Below are 15,852 nucleotides of genomic sequence, written 5' to 3' on the forward strand. Positions count from 1 at the left end.
AATCATTTATACCTCATTAAGTAGCGGATACGAAAAAAATGTTCAGATAGAATTTTTTTTCAATTACAAAATTGTTTTATGGAAATCATATTTTTGTGATAGCAATCGCCATATAACAGGAGCAAGTTTGGCTTTCCCGGATGTATATCGATGGTTGAGAGCCTTTATCAGCAACAAAACGGCTGCAGTACGGAGGAGGAACAGAGTCACTATAGATATGCATGATTTTCAAGCCGAAAAAGGATTTTCTGTCCTCTAGTTTTCTGATATTTTGTCTCTTCTGTTTTGCATCTCGACAACCAATCTCCTTAGCTACTACCTAAGAAAGTATTCGCTGGAGAAGACTACATACAAACTCGCGGTCATTGGAGAAATTGGCCATTGACAATGTGCAGTAAGCGCTGGGAACTATCCAGAGTGCGCCGTACTCGACAAGCCATACTTGTATTGAGTTTTGCGACGTGTTTCGACCGAGGTGGATCGAACACACATCAAAGCTCGACCAAAAATACCTGGCCAGAATGACCTATAGTCGAACTCTGACTGCCTTCCCACTGAAACTTATACGACATGATCCTTAAGCTCTCGCTGTATGTTCGACATCAAGCTTCGTTTCTATAATTAGAAAAGCAAAACGAACAGTCTACATGGTCTAAATTTTCACTAGAAAGATATGGGGGATGAAATATAGCGTAGATCATCCTGGCTAGGATATGGGTACGGGTCAGAAGTGCTGGTTCTGGTTGGCTTATCGAAGCCACCTTAAAATAATAATGTCCAATTCCGCAAAAACAATAGCACAAACGTCCCAGTTTTCTTGAATAAGTATTTGTAAAACTGCATATAGAATCGTGCAAAGATAATTTCTTACGCTCATGGTCAGTACGTGATATGAAAGAAATGTTTGAAACAATTTAAATACGTAGTTATTTACATATATTTATTATCTGAACTGCACCACCAAACACAAAATATGTTTTTAGGAAATTTCTTCCAAAGTTCAGTATATGAATTTGATCAGGGTTCATACGCGAGATATCCCTGGTTAACCAATTTTTTTAAGTGCATTTAAAATGATCGTATTGATTTTTCTTCTGCGTGGCGCGTTGTAGTGTCATCAGCAATCAGTATTACCCCAGATTTATCAACGAAATTTGGAACACCCAAGGGTTAAAAACACAAGCTTAAAGTCAAACTTTTACAAACTATGTCAATTTAAATTAGTATCAATTTTTTTCCGGATCAAGTCCAGTTGAAAATACTTATTCTGAAAATTTTTTTTTTCAGATAGCTTAGAAAAAAACAGGTTGAATGTTCTACATAGAAACGTTTTTTTTTCCGCTTTTGAAGTGATGCAGACTTTTGTTACCTTCAACCCTTACGACAATAACTAGGGAAGAGCGGTTGGCTCAAAAACAATTTTGGTTGGGTTCGGTTCAGTTTTTACTAATTTCGGTTCGATTTTTTAAAGTTTAGAGCAAAAAATTGCATTGCCTAGAACAATTTACAAAAATGACAACTTTTCATGAAGAAACAAAAGTTTACAAAGCCTTTTGGCCAAAAAGCTCTCTCGTCGTACAATCTTCGTATTTCCTCCGGGGCTTCAGACTCGCTCACTTGCAGTTGCTGCCCCAGGAAGACCCAGAAAGTTGTGTTTTTGCAATTTTACATTTGAAAAAAAAAAAAATTATGCAGCGTCTGAAAAGTTTCATGCAATCTTCAGCGTTCAGAGCAAAGTTCAATTTATTACCTTTGGGTGATTCAAAAAGAACTAAAAGTAAGCCTATAATTTATTTCCCTTGCGAGAGAAAATGACTGGTTAAGGTTGAGCGTACTGACTTTTGATGCCATAATAGTCACAGTGCAATAATCAAAGGTTTATACCTTAACTTATCAACCTCTATCGCAAGATCGTGAAGATTTAATCTAAGGAAGTTTTGACTTCAACAATAAAAAAAATCAGGTTTGCTAGCTGTTTCAATGGTTTTTTTGTATGTTTCTCTCTTTAAAAAACAAACGTTTCCTATGTTTTTTTCTTTTTCAACAATTGTTAAAATTAAATGTTTTCATTCACTGTTTGTTACTTTTGCGACAGCAAGTGTATTGCAACCAAGTACTATACTTTTTCCCGTAAATGACTTTTTTCACAGGACTTACTGAACTCATTTCCTATAAGCCTCTGTTAGCTACAAGTTTATTGTAACAAGCAAAAATTGTGTCGCATTTTATATATCTGTCTTATTCGAAAATAGCTTTTTATGTTGGTTGTGATTTTACCAACTCGATTAGTAAAACTTACATTTCTGTTTTCTCTTCTATTTTTTTGGCCTAATCGGCTTCGGGCTACAAAATTTTTATTTAGTGGCCTCAATTTCTTGCATGTGTGTTTGTTTCAATAGCGAAGGGGACTTAATAAATTTTTAAAAGTTTTTTGCCTTCTCCGATTTTGTTCCTTTTTTTCCTTTTTTAGATTTGTCCCTATAATATATCGGCTCAGTGGCCTCGTGGCCTCTTGTTGTGCCGTTTGACAGTTGAAGAAATTTTTGTGTGCGCTGTGTAGTTTTTCGATTATTCAAGCCGTCAACACTCGAAAACTTGATGAGGTTGAACTTAAGACCTTATTCACAAAAGTTCTGGAGTATCGTTTAACAATTCGTTTCAAATTTTCATAGTTCCAAAAAACATACTAATACATGAGCTCTTAACCATATTTGGAATTGTCATTTAGTGGTTTTTTGGTTTCTTTGGCAGCTAAACTAGCCTAGAGTTCAACCATGCAACTTTTCCGACTTTTAAAGATGAATTCGTTTCATTTCCTTACTTGCAAAATATCTTCAATGTGCAGAGATGAGTTGCTGTAATGAAGTTCAATTAATCTCTTTTGATCTACTTGTAGAAGATTTTCATTGATAAAAAAACTTTTGTCCTGTACACCCTCCAGCCCATGTAAATTGCCCTCCTCCCAAACTCTCTGATGCATCGGATCATAATAAAACTTCGAAATAACAAGAAAGCTCTTTCCGGCATCCACCCTCGTAGGAAGAAGATTGCCTATCAAAAATTTTTAAGCATCGGAAATTCATGAAAATCCAAAATAATTAGAATGGTCTTTACAGCTTCCAACCTCGTCGGAAGAATATGGCATACATAAAGTGCTCCTTATGATTTGAAATAGTTATCAAAACTTGAACATTCTATGCTGCACAAATCTGATTAAATTTTCTAGAATTTAGGTTGATATTGGATACTAAAAAAGTTCTTTTTACTCGCCAAATTCAGTAGATCGGTATGATATGTCTAGGAAAAAAATGAGCTCCAAGATCTACTCCGGCCTTGTTTTCTGATTTACAATGAAGTCTCACTGCGTTTTTTTCTTCATGGATGAAAACAAATTTTTGCATAGGCTTGTTTGTATAATTTAGAGACTGAGAAAGTAAAGTTCAAGTTTCTATCACAAAAAAGGCTTATAAAAAGTCCTTCAAAAATTCATTCATAATTTAGTGTGTTAGCGATTAAATTAGTTCACGCCATTTTAGGGCTGATCACACGCTGTCAAGTTTCTGATGCTAACTGGTTTTTTTTTTTATTTTTCGGAGTTGTCTGTCATCTTTGTTTGACCTCTATTTCATTGTCTCCGACTAGCCTCAATATATAAAATCTATACCGTTCTTTATTCTGAACTCTGAAATTTACAGTTAAATTTACTATTACTTAACCTGGCGTAGCCAGCAAGCCATATTGGGAGAAAAAAACTTTTGGAGTCACGTCGTTTTGGCCTTCGAAACTAACATAACCGCCCATACTGTGGGAACTTTGGTTTAACTGATTTCGAAGGGGATTTGTGAATAAACCTGGAACTAATCCGAAAAATTTCTACCACGAAATTAAGCTTACTGTAGCTTAAATTACTGCGCTAGCGGAGACTGTTGACAAAATTAACAGATTAGAGGCATAGCAGACGTTAATATCGGATCGGGTCGGAAAAAATATGAACTATAGAGTAAAAGCTGAGTTTTTTGAAAAAATAATGCCTATACAACAAAAAGGGAAAGTTCCCAAAACACTGCAAGACAAAATCGATGAAAAAATTGCCGTATTACTTAAACAAGGAGATACAGAAAATTTCGAAGATTGCTCAAATAAGTACTTCGATTCACCGATAATAAAAACAGTAAAAAAGGTGGGACAGTGAAACTATTAAAATAATCAGGGAATTTAAGCTAACAGGTGCCTTAAAAGAAATATCAAACGCCGTACATCGAAGAATTTGTGAACACGGTAGGGCAAACAATAAGCGAAAGAAAAACAGGGAACGTATATTTTTCTACGTTGGACCTAAGGTAAGCCTCTGACCAACTACCACTCAGCCCGGAAATAAAGGTAAAGTGTAATTTTTAAGCGGTCGGAGGGATCAACCGGTAACTACAGATTTAAAAAACGGACTTTTTTGGCCTAACGACAATGCCTGCAGAAATTCAAAGGGTAATAAACGCGATACTCTCGGAGTTTCCACAGAAACACGCTTTCATTGATGACATCTTAGTTGTTAGAAAAGGTAGGGAAGTAGAACACATTGGTACGGTAGAAAATACACTAAAAAAACTAGGCAAATAAAACATGTCGCTAAAACAAAACAAGTGTTATTTTTCATAGCGAGAACCCGAATGATTAGTCCACAGGATAACTTCGAATGGAATAACCCCATTAACGCAAAAACGGAACCGATCGAAACCTAAAAACCTCTTTTACTTTTCGCAGCCTAATTTTTTTATGGTCTTCTTTCATATTCTGCACAAAAGTTTACCAGCGCTCACCGAATCATCTGCGCCCTTAGGACCCTATTAATTTAGCAAATGAGTACAAATCGACACAAAAGTGTCAAGGCATTCGAATGAAATAACAAGTCGCTAAAATAGTCGAACTAAGGCATTTTGACGTATATTGTGATCGGGACGGTTTGCGACGCAAGTCACAATGGACATGGAGCAGTACTCGAACATTTAGGTTCCGAAGTCTGCAGATCCATTTTTGGTATCAAAATTTTGGTACCTAAACGACGGCGGAAAAAAACCCAAAAAATGACTTAGATTGCTAGCGGTTGTATGGGGGAGGGAACAAAATTTTCGGAAATGTGTGTTGGGAAGAAAATTTTCAATCTAAGCAGACCACAAAGCGCTGGTTTCATAACTAAACGGCAACACTAAAAAGAATAAAAACTATGTTCAGCTGGCTTGCGCAATGGCTTGCTCGCTTAATTCTCTTCGAATTTAAGGTAGCTATCCGTACTTTTATGGTAGCCTTGCCGCAATCAGGCACAACCGGCAGGAATGCATTAAAGCCGGTAAAAAGACGAAAACTATGTGCCCCAAAGGAGATTCAGAGAAACTACCGGAATCAGGGGACCAAAATAATCAGTACAATTAGGTTTTTGGGGACCACCAAAGTACTTATACGAGTAAAAAAGTATGTCACAGTAGCAGCTGATCGATTTTCAAGATGGACATTGGTTATGTTCCGCGGATCAAACCACTCGGAAAAGATACTTAAATTCCTGAAAACATATATAAAAACGTGCGGTATACCTCGACAAATTAACATAGACCAAGGTACCAATTTAAGGTCCGAGGAAATTTTTGCGATAAGAAGGAATCTAAATCATCCAACCGCTTGTGAAAGACCATCGATGGACAGGTTGAGAGGAACGAACAATCAGAAGTTTAAAGAACTCAGTGTTAACTCATGGTCGTGACGGAAAAAAGGGACTTTTGCAGAAAAAGCTTGAGAATGCCCTCGGAGCACTAAGTAATGCGAACCTCAAAATCACGTCATTCGGCCATCATGGACGGGAGGCCAACAAAATTTAAGAACTCTCACAAAAAAGCCATCACTACGAAGCTTAAACTGGGCAAACGTTGTACAATCTAAAAATTCTTTCTTAGACAAAAGAGAGCCTGATGCGCAGAGAATGCCTCATCTGGCGGACACAAATTGTGCATTTCAGTCTGTTACCGAGTACGATATCAAAGATAGATGTGAACACGAGATCTGCGGAGCAGAAGAAAAGGCAACAAACGGCGGAAGCGACGAATACGTTGAGCAAGCCTTCGGTATTGGCAACAACCATTCCAAAGGTGGATGGAGAAAACAGCGAGTAAGAAAAGGTTGATTTTCTATGCAAGCCAGGAGTCGGTCAGATCACAAGACGAAACATCATCAAGATGACGCGGAAGAAAACGCACTGCGGCTGACCAGATGAGCGCAGTTATGATAGACAACATTCAAAAAACAGGAAAGGGAAAATAAACCAAGGAAAAAATGGGAAGCCTATACAAAACTATTCTAAAACTTTCCAAAATTAATAGTTCAGGGAGAGGGCCGAAAGTAGAGCGATCCGAAACTCAAAACTTCAGTTTGAATAATTTGTTCTTTTTGACTTTATCTTTTTCCATTACTTAAATCTCAATCATTTTCTTTTCCACGCGGGAAGGTGATAGTGATTAAATAAGTTCACGCCATTTTAGTTATGATTCTACGCTGTCAAGATTCTGGTGCCTACTGGTATTCAATCTCCGGAGTTGTGCGTCACCTTTGGTTGACCTCTGTTTCATTGTCTCCGACCAACCTTCTGATCTACCATTTTTATACAATTTATCGGTGTATACTCTAAAACTATCATTGCGACTATCTCTTTCCTAATAAAAACCAGGTTTTCCGGCTGTTTTCATGGTTTTTCTGTAATTTTTAAATAAAATAAACATTTTGGTATGTTTTTTTTTATATCAACAATTGTTCACCCTAATGACTGTTTTCAATTACAGTTTTTTTGCATTTTTGATAGCAAGTGTGTTGCAACCCAGCACTGTACTTTTTCCAGTTAAATGATTTTTTTACAGAACTAACGGAAAGTATTTCCTAAGAGCCTCACTTACCAACTAACTTAATGCAACAGACAAACTTTACGCAGGTTAGCTTTTCAAATATCTGTATCTTTCGGAAAAGCTTTCTTAGGTGAAAGAGACCCTGCACAGAGATTGCCACATCCGGCGGACAACAACTGGGGGGTCCAGTCTGATACAGAGTACGAGCTCAAACATAGATATCATACAACCCGACTAACTGACGACCAACTAGGTCGGAGAAGCATCATGAAGAATCAAGAAGGGGACATCGGCCACTACAGCGCCAACGGAGCTCATTTTCCAGCAGAGCGGAGAGCGAAATCTCAACAGGTATAAACTGTTGAAAATTAAAATCGAAGCGCAAAGCGCTCTAACGGTGTGTATGAGTAACGGTAGTGTACTTAGGAAACCTGGCGTGGTCACGAGCAAGAAAACTAACGGCGCCTAAAAAGAGCCTCCAGGGCCATCAACACTTCACATAGACCAAAGTACGGGCAAGGGAAAATAGCGGCCTCCAAGCAGGCACCCTCACGACGGACCAAGTTGCCCCAAAGAGCAGTCCCCCAGCACTGAAGGGTAGAAGAGTAAGGCAGGGTAGAATAATCCAGAGAACGAATCGGAATCAGATGAAGACGACGATATGCCACTCTCGGCAAAAAAGCGACCGTAGAGAGAGAGACAGAGAGAAAGAGAGAGAGAGAGAGAGAGAGAGAGAGAGAGAGCTCATCTAGGAGTCGAGATACGAGCGATCGAAGAGCGAAGCAAACGGAAACGGCCAACGAGGCCGGAAGGGTACGGCCTAGCGACTACAAAACGGCAACGGAAAATGTGAACACGAAAAATGCAGAGCAGAAGAAAAGGCAACAAACGGCGGAACCAACGAATATGTAGAGCAAGCCTCCGGCATTGGCAACAACCATTCCAAAGGTGGGTGGAACGAACAGCAAGGAAGCAAAGGTTGATTTTCTATGCAAGCTAGGAATCGGTCAGATCACAAGACGAAATATCATCAAGATGATGCGGAAGAAAACGAACGGCCGCAGACCAGATGGGCGCAGTTATGATAGACAACATTCAAAGAACAGGAAGGGGAAAATAAACGAAGGAAAAAATGGGAAGCCTAAAAAAAACTTTTCTAAAACTTTCTAAAATTAATAGTTCAGGGAAAGGGCCGAACGTAGAGCGATCCGAAACTCAAAACTTCAGTTTTCAATTATTTGGTATTTTACTTTAACTTTTTCCATTACTTAAATCTCATTCATTTTCATTTTCACAGGGGAATCCGATAGTGATTAAATAAGTTCACACCATTTTAGTTAAGATTCCACGCTGTCAAGTTTCTGGGGCCTTCTGGTATTAAACCATCGTAGTTGTCTGTCACCTTTGTTTTGATGGGTTTCTATGGCTTTTTATATATTCATTTTTTAAAACAAGCGTTTTTCTGTTTTTTTTTCAATTTTTTTTTCGGCTTGATCGGTTGTGGGCTTTTATTTATCGGCTTAGTCGCCTGATTGTCTTGTGGCAGAAAAAATGCCTTTTGTGCATGAGTAATTGTTTCCATGGCGAGTGGAACGTAATAATTTTTTGTGAGTCGTATGCCTTTTTTTTGATTTTGTTGGTTTATTTTCCGTTTTGGATTTCGCCCTATGTTATATCGTCTTAGTGGCCTCGTGGCCTCTTGTTGTGTCGTTTGACAAGTGAAGAAGTTTTTTTGTGCGTGTGTTTTGACGGCGAGGGGGACTCAACCTGTTTTTTTTTTACAATTTTTTCGATTGTTTCAATTCATAGGATTTGTGCTACAATAGAAATGTCAAAAAATTATCCCTGTGTTGAAATTTTACATCTCTGTTTTTTTTTTGAATTTTTGTCTTATTTCGAGCGAGGTAAAATTGATCGATTAGGCTAATAAATATGACTTTACGAACAAAGACTAGTTTTGGAAGCTTGATTTAGCGGTTTCTCGCCAAAAAAAGATTACTGCAAAAAAACGGAAAAAATTATTCATTTTTTGGAGACAATTGTTGCCTGAGTTACTAACGTTCTACACATTTGGGTAGTTGTCTCACCACGCTCGACAAGCGAAACTAATTGAAGAAAGTAGAAACAATCGTTTACGAATGAGGGTCGGATTATAATGTGCTATATGTGCAGCAACCGGGTATTCTTGTTTTCTTTTTTTTTTCGTTTTTTTGGTTGCGGCTGAATATTGTTTCGATTTACTAAATTTAATTTGTGCTATTTGATTGGAAAATTAATATATTTTTCAAATTCAGGACAGTGATTTTGTTGTCCTAAGAGTTTTTAACATTTTCATCTTTGTTACCGCTTGGTGGGTTTTCTTTTGATGGTATTTTTTCATTTTATTGTCTTGTCATGTTTCAAATTTATTTTTGTTAAATAGACTATATTTTCTAATGTTCGAGTAGTTTTTCGATTATTGAATCCGTCAACATTCAAAATTTTGAATAGGTTGTATTAAAGACCTTTTTCACAATAATTCTGGAGTATCGTGTAGTTACTCGTTTAGCCTGTTCACAGTTCCATAAAAGCTTATCAATAAAGGGGCTTTTAACCAAACTTGGAGCTGTCATTCAGTGGTTTTAGGGTCTTTTTGGTAGCTAAACTAACTTAGAGTTCCATCTTGCAATTTTTTCGAAATTTGTTTCGTTTCCTTTTTTACAAAAGACCCTCAATATGTAGATATGAGTTGCTGTAAGGAAGTTCAATTAATCAGATTTTTTTCATCTTCCCCTTCTGCTTTTGGCAAATCTTCTTTGATAAACATACTTTTGCTCTGTACGCCCTTCAGCCCATGTAAATTGCCCTCCTCCCAAAAGTAACAAGCGGCCTAGGGCCTAGCGACTACAAAACGGCGACCGAAAATGTGAACACAAGATCTGCGCAGCAGAAGAAAAGGCAACAAACGGCGTCCCCTATAGACAACATGCAAAGAACAAGAAGGGGGAAAAAAACGAAGGAAAGAATGGGAAGCCTATACAAAACTATTCTAAAACTTTCTAAAATTAATAGTTCAGGGAGCGATCCGAAACTCAAAACTACAGTTTTCATTTATTTGGTATTTTATTTAAACTTTTTCTAATATTTAAATCTCATTCGTTTTCATTTTCACAGGGGAATCTGATAGTGATTAAATAAGTTCACACCATTTTAGTTATGATTCCACGCTGTCAAGTTTCTGGGGCCTACTGGTATTTAACCATCGTAGTTGTCTGTCACCTTTGTTTTAATGAGTTTCTATGGCTTTTTATATATTCAATTTTTAAAACAAGCGTTTTCTCTGTTTTTTTTTCTACATCAGCAATTGTCAAACCTAATTCTTTTCCTTCATTATTTTTTTTGCACTTGCGATAGCAAGTTTGTTGCAAGCGAGGACTATACTTTTTCCCATAAATGATTTTTTTGACAGAACTTACTGGATTCTTTTCCTAGAAGCCTCTAATAGCAACTAATTTTTTTGCAACAGATAAATTTTTTGCAGGCTAGCTTTTTGAATAACTGTTATTTTCGAAAATAGCTTTTTTTGTTGGTTGTTATTTTACCAACTCGGTTTGGTGAACTTTCATTTTATTGTTTTTTTTTCATTTTTTTTCGGCTTGATCGGCTATGGGTTATTATATATCGGCTTAGTCGCTTGATTGTCTTGTGGCGAAAAAATGCCTTGTGTGCATAAGTATATGTTTCCATGGCGAGTGGGACTTGATAAATTTTTGTAAGTCATACCTTTTTTTAATTTTGTTCGTTTTTCCCCTTTTTTTGACGTTTTAGATTTCGCCCTATTTTATATCGGCTCAGTGGCCTTGTGGCCTTTTGTTGTTTTGTTTGACAAGTGAAGAAGTTTTTGTTTGCGTGTGTGTTTTGACGGCGAGGGGGACTCAATCAGTTTTTTAAATATTTTTTTTTTCGATTGTTTCGATTCATAGGGTTTGTTCTACATTATTTTCTGCTTTGATACCGCTTGGTGGGTTTTCTTTCGATGGTAATTTTTCATTTTATTGTCTGGGCATGTTTCAAAATTAGTTTTGGTAAAAAGATTATATTTTAGAATTTTCGAGTAGTTTTTCGATTATTCAATCCGTCAACATTCGAAATTTTGAATAGGTTGTATTAAAGACCTTTTTCACAATAATTCTGGAGTATCGTGTAGTTACTCGTTTAGCCTGTTCACAGTTCCATAAAAACTTATCAATAAAGGAGCTTTTAACCAAATTTGGAGCTGTCATTCAGTGGTTTTAGGGTCTTTTCGGTAGCTAAACTAGCTTAGAGTTCCATCTTGCAATTTTTTCGAAATTTGTTTCGTTTCCTTTTTTTTGAAAAGACCCTCAATATGCAGATTTGAGTTGCTGTAATTAAGTTCAATTAATCAGATTTTTTTCATCTTCCCCTTCTGCTTTTGGTAAATCTTCTTTGATAAACATACTTTTGCTCTGTACGCCCTTCAGCCCATGTAAATTGCCCTCCTCCCAAAAGTAACTAGCGGCCTAGGGCCTAGCGACTACAAAACGGCGACCGAAAATGTGAACACGAGATCTGCGCAGCAGAAGAAAAGGCAACAAACGGCGTCCCCTATAGACAACATGCAAAGAACAAGAAGGGGGAAAATAAACGAAGGAAAAAATGGGAAGCCTATACAAAACTATTCTAAAAGTTTCTAAAATTAATAGTTCAGGGAGAGGGCCGAACGTAGATCGATCCGAAACTCAAAACTACAGTTTTCATTTATTTGGTATTTTATTTTAACTTTTTCTATTGCTTAATTCTCATTCCTTTTCATTTTCACAGGGGAATCTGATAGTGATTAAATAAGTTCACACCATTTTAGTTATGATTCCACGCTGTCAAGTTTCTGGTATTTAACCATCGTAGTTGTCTGTCACCTTTGTTTTGATGAGTTTCTATGGCTTTTTATATATTCAATTTTTAAAACAAGCGTTTTCTCTGTTTTTTTTCTACATCAGCAATTGTCAAACCTAATTCTTTTCCTTCATTATTTTTTTTGCACTTGCGATAGCAAGTTTGTTGCAAGCGAGGACTATACTTTTTCCCATAAATGACTTTTTTGACAGGACTTACTGGATTCTTTTCCTAGAAGCCTCTAATAGCAACTAATTTTTTTGCAACAGATAAATTTTTTGCAGGCTAGCTTTTTGAATAACTGTTATTTTCGAAAATAGCTTTTTTTGTTGGTTGTTATTTTACCAACTCGGTTTGGTGAACTTTCATTTTATTGTTTTTTTTTCATTTTTTTTCGGCTTGATCGGCTATGGGTTATTATATATCGGCTTAGTCGCTTGATTGTCTTGTGGCGAAAAAATGCCTTGTGTGCATAAGTATATGTTTCCATGGCGAGTGGGACTTGATAAATTTTTGTAAGTCATACCTTTTTTTAATTTTGTTCGTTTTTCCCCTTTTTTTGACGTTTTAGATTTCGCCCTATTTTATATCGGCTCAGTGGCCTTGTGGCCTTTTGTTGTTTTGTTTGACAAGTGAAGAAGTTTTTGTTTGCGTGTGTGTTTTGACGGCGAGGGGGACTCAATCAGTTTTTTAAATATTTTTTTTTTCGATTGTTTCGATTCATAGGGTTTGTTCTACATTATTTTCTGCTTTGATACCGCTTGGTGGGTTTTCTTTCGATGGTAATTTTTCATTTTATTGTCTGGGCATGTTTCAAAATTAGTTTTGGTAAAAAGATTATATTTTAGAATTTTCGAGTAGTTTTTCGATTATTCAATCCGTCAACATTCGAAATTTTGAATAGGTTGTATTAAAGACCTTTTTCACAATAATTCTGGAGTATCGTGTAGTAACTCGTTTAGCCTGTTCACAGTTCCATAAAAACTTATCAAAAAAGGAGCTTTTAACCAAATTTGGAGCTGTCATTCAGTGGTTTTAGGGTCTTTTCGGTAGCTAAACTAGCTTAGAGTTCCATCTTGCAATTTTTTCGAAGTTTGTTTCGTTTCCTTTTTTACAAAATACCCTCAATGTGCAGATATGAGTTGCTGTATTGAAGTTCAATTAATCAGATTTTTTTCATCTTTCCCTTCTGCTTTTGGTAAATCTTCTTTCATAAACATACTTTTGCCCTGTACGCCCTTCAGCCCATCTAAATTGCCCTCCTCCCAAAAGTAACTAGCGACCTAGGGCCTAGCGACTACAAAACCGCGACCGAAAATGTGAACACGAGATCTGCGCAGCAGAAGAAAAGGCAAAAAACGGCGGAAGCGACAAATACGTAGAGCAAGCCTTCGGCATCGGCAACAATCATTCTAAAGGTGGATGAAAAAAACAGCGAGGAAGCAAAGGTTGATTTTCTATGCAAGCCAGGATTCGATCAGATCATGGAGATGACGCGGAAGAAAACGAAAGGCGGTTGACCAGATGGGTGCAGTTATGATAGACAACATTCAAAGAAAAAGAAGGGTAAAATAAACGAAGGAAAAAATGGGAAGCCTATACAAAACTATTCTAAAACTTTCCAAAACTAATATTTCAGGGAGAGGGCCGAACTTAGAGCAATCCGAAACTCAAAACTTCAGTTTTCAATTATATGGTACTTTACTTTAACTTTTTCCATTACTTAAATCTCATTCATTTTCATTTTCATAGGGGAATCCGATAGTGATTAAATAAGTTTTTCGAAATTTGTTTCGTTTCCTTTCTTACAAAAGACCCTCAATGTGCAGATATGAGTTGCTGTAATGAAGTTCAATTAATCAGATTTTTTTCATCTTCCCCTTCTGCTTTTGGTAAATCTTCTTTGATAAACATACTTTTGCTCTGTACGCCCTTCAGCCCATGTAAATTGCCCTCCTCCCGAAAGTAACTAGCGGCCTAGGGCCTAGCGACTACAAAACGGCGACCGAAAATGTGAACACGAGATCTGCGCAGCAGAAGAAAAGGCAACAAACGGCGTCCCCTATAGACAACATGCAAAGAACAAGAAGGGGGAAAATAAACGAAGGAAAAAATGGGAAGCCTATACAAAACTATTCTAAAAATTTCTAAAATTAATAGTTCAGGGAGAGGGCCGAACGTAGATCGATCCGAAACTCAAAACTACAGTTTTCATTTATTTGGTATTTTATTTTAACTTTTTCTATTGCTTAATTCTCATTCCTTTTCATTTTCACAGGGGAATCTGATAGTGATTAAATAAGTTCACACCATTTTAGTTATGATTCCACGCTGTCAAGTTTCTGGTATTTAACCATCGTAGTTGTCTGTCACCTTTGTTTTGATGAGTTTCTATGGCTTTTTATATATTCAATTTCTAAAACAAGCGTTTTCTCTGTTTTTTTTCTACATCAGCAATTGTCAAACCTAATTGTTTTCTTTCATTATTTTTTTTGCACTTGCGATAGCAAGTTTGTTGCAAGCGAGGACTATACTTTTTCCCATAAATGACTTTTTCGACAGGACTTACTGGACTCTTTTCCTAGAAGCCTCTAATAGCAACTAGTTTTTTGCAACAGATAAATTTTGTGCAGGCTAGCTTTTTGAATAACTGATATTTTCGAAAATAGCTTTTTTTGTTGGTTGTTATTTTACCAACTCGGTTTGGTGAACTTTCATTTTATTGTTTTTTTTCAATTTTTTTTTGGCTTGATCGGCTATGGGTTATTATATATCGGTTTAGTCGCCTGATTGTCTTGTGGCAAAAAAATGCCTTGTATGCATAAGTATATGTTTCCATGGCGAGTGGGACTTGATAAATTTTTGTAAGTCATGCCTTTTTTTAACTTTGTTCGTTTTTTCCCTTTTTTTGGCGTTTTAGATTTCGCCCTATTTTATATCGGCTCAGTGGCCTTGTGGCCTTTTGTTGTGTCGTTTGACAAGTGAAGAAGTTTTTTGTGTGCGTGTGTGTTTTGACGGCGAGGGGGACTCAATCAGTTTTTTAAATATTTTTTTTTCGATTGTTTCGATTCATAGGGTTTGTTCTACATTATTTTCTGCTTTGTTACCGCTTGGTGGGTTTTCTTTCGATGATAATTTTTCATTTTATTGTCTGGGCATGTTTCAAAATTAGTTTTGGTAAAAAGATTATATTTTAGAATTTTCGAGTAGTTTTTCGATTATTCAATCCGTCAACATTCGAAATTTTGAATAGGTTGTATTAAAGACCTTTTTCACAATAATTCTGGAGTATCGTGTAGTAACTCGTTTAGCCTTTTCATAGTTCCATAAAAGCTTATCAATAAAGAAGCTTTTAACCAAATTTGGAACTGTCATTCAGTGGTTTTATGGTCTTTTGGTAGCTAAACTAGCTTAGAGTTCCACCATGCAACTTTTATGACATTTTAAGGTGAATTTGTTTCATTTAATTTCTTACAAAATACCCTCAATGTGCAGATATGAGTTGCCGTAATGAAGTTCAATTAATCAGACGTTTTTCATCTTCCCCTTTTGCTTTTGGTAAATCTTCTTTGATAAACAAACTTTTGCCCTGTACGCCCCTCAGCCCATGTAAATTGCCCTCCTCCCAAAAGTAACTAGCGGCCTAGGGCCTAGCGACTACAAAACGGCGACCGAAAATGTGAACACGAGATCTGCGCAGCAGAAGAAAAGGCAACAAACGGCGTCCCCTATAGACAACATGCAAAGAACAAGAAGGGGGAAAATAAACGAAGGAAAAAATGGGAAGCCTATACAAAACTATTCTAAAAGTTTCTAAAATTAATAGTTCAGGGAGAGGGCCGAACGTAGATCGATCCGAAACTCAAAACTACAGTTTTCATTTATTTGGTATTTTATTTTAACTTTTTCTATTGCTTAATTCTCATTCCTTTTCATTTTCACAGGGGAATCTGATAGTGATTAAATAAGTTCACACCATTTTAGTTATGATTCCACGCTGTCAAGTTTCTGTAATTTAACCATCGTAGTTGTCTGTCACCTTTGTTTTGATGAGTTTCTATGGCTTTCAAATTTATGGAAT

The 15,852-nt window shown here is 36.6% G+C and overlaps 1 protein-coding gene across 1 annotated transcript in view; it reads right to left on the minus strand.

Moving 5' to 3' along the window:
• The window catches only part of LOC134848436 (E3 ubiquitin-protein ligase MIB2-like), a 445,218-nt gene that overhangs the window by 316,592 nt on the left and 112,774 nt on the right, over positions 1–15,852 (minus strand). The window lies entirely within an intron of this gene.

The sequence above is a fragment of the Symsagittifera roscoffensis genome, chromosome 1 (assembly GCF_963678635.1).
Source record: "Symsagittifera roscoffensis chromosome 1, txSymRosc1.1, whole genome shotgun sequence".
NCBI lineage: Eukaryota > Metazoa > Xenacoelomorpha > Acoela > Convolutidae > Symsagittifera > Symsagittifera roscoffensis.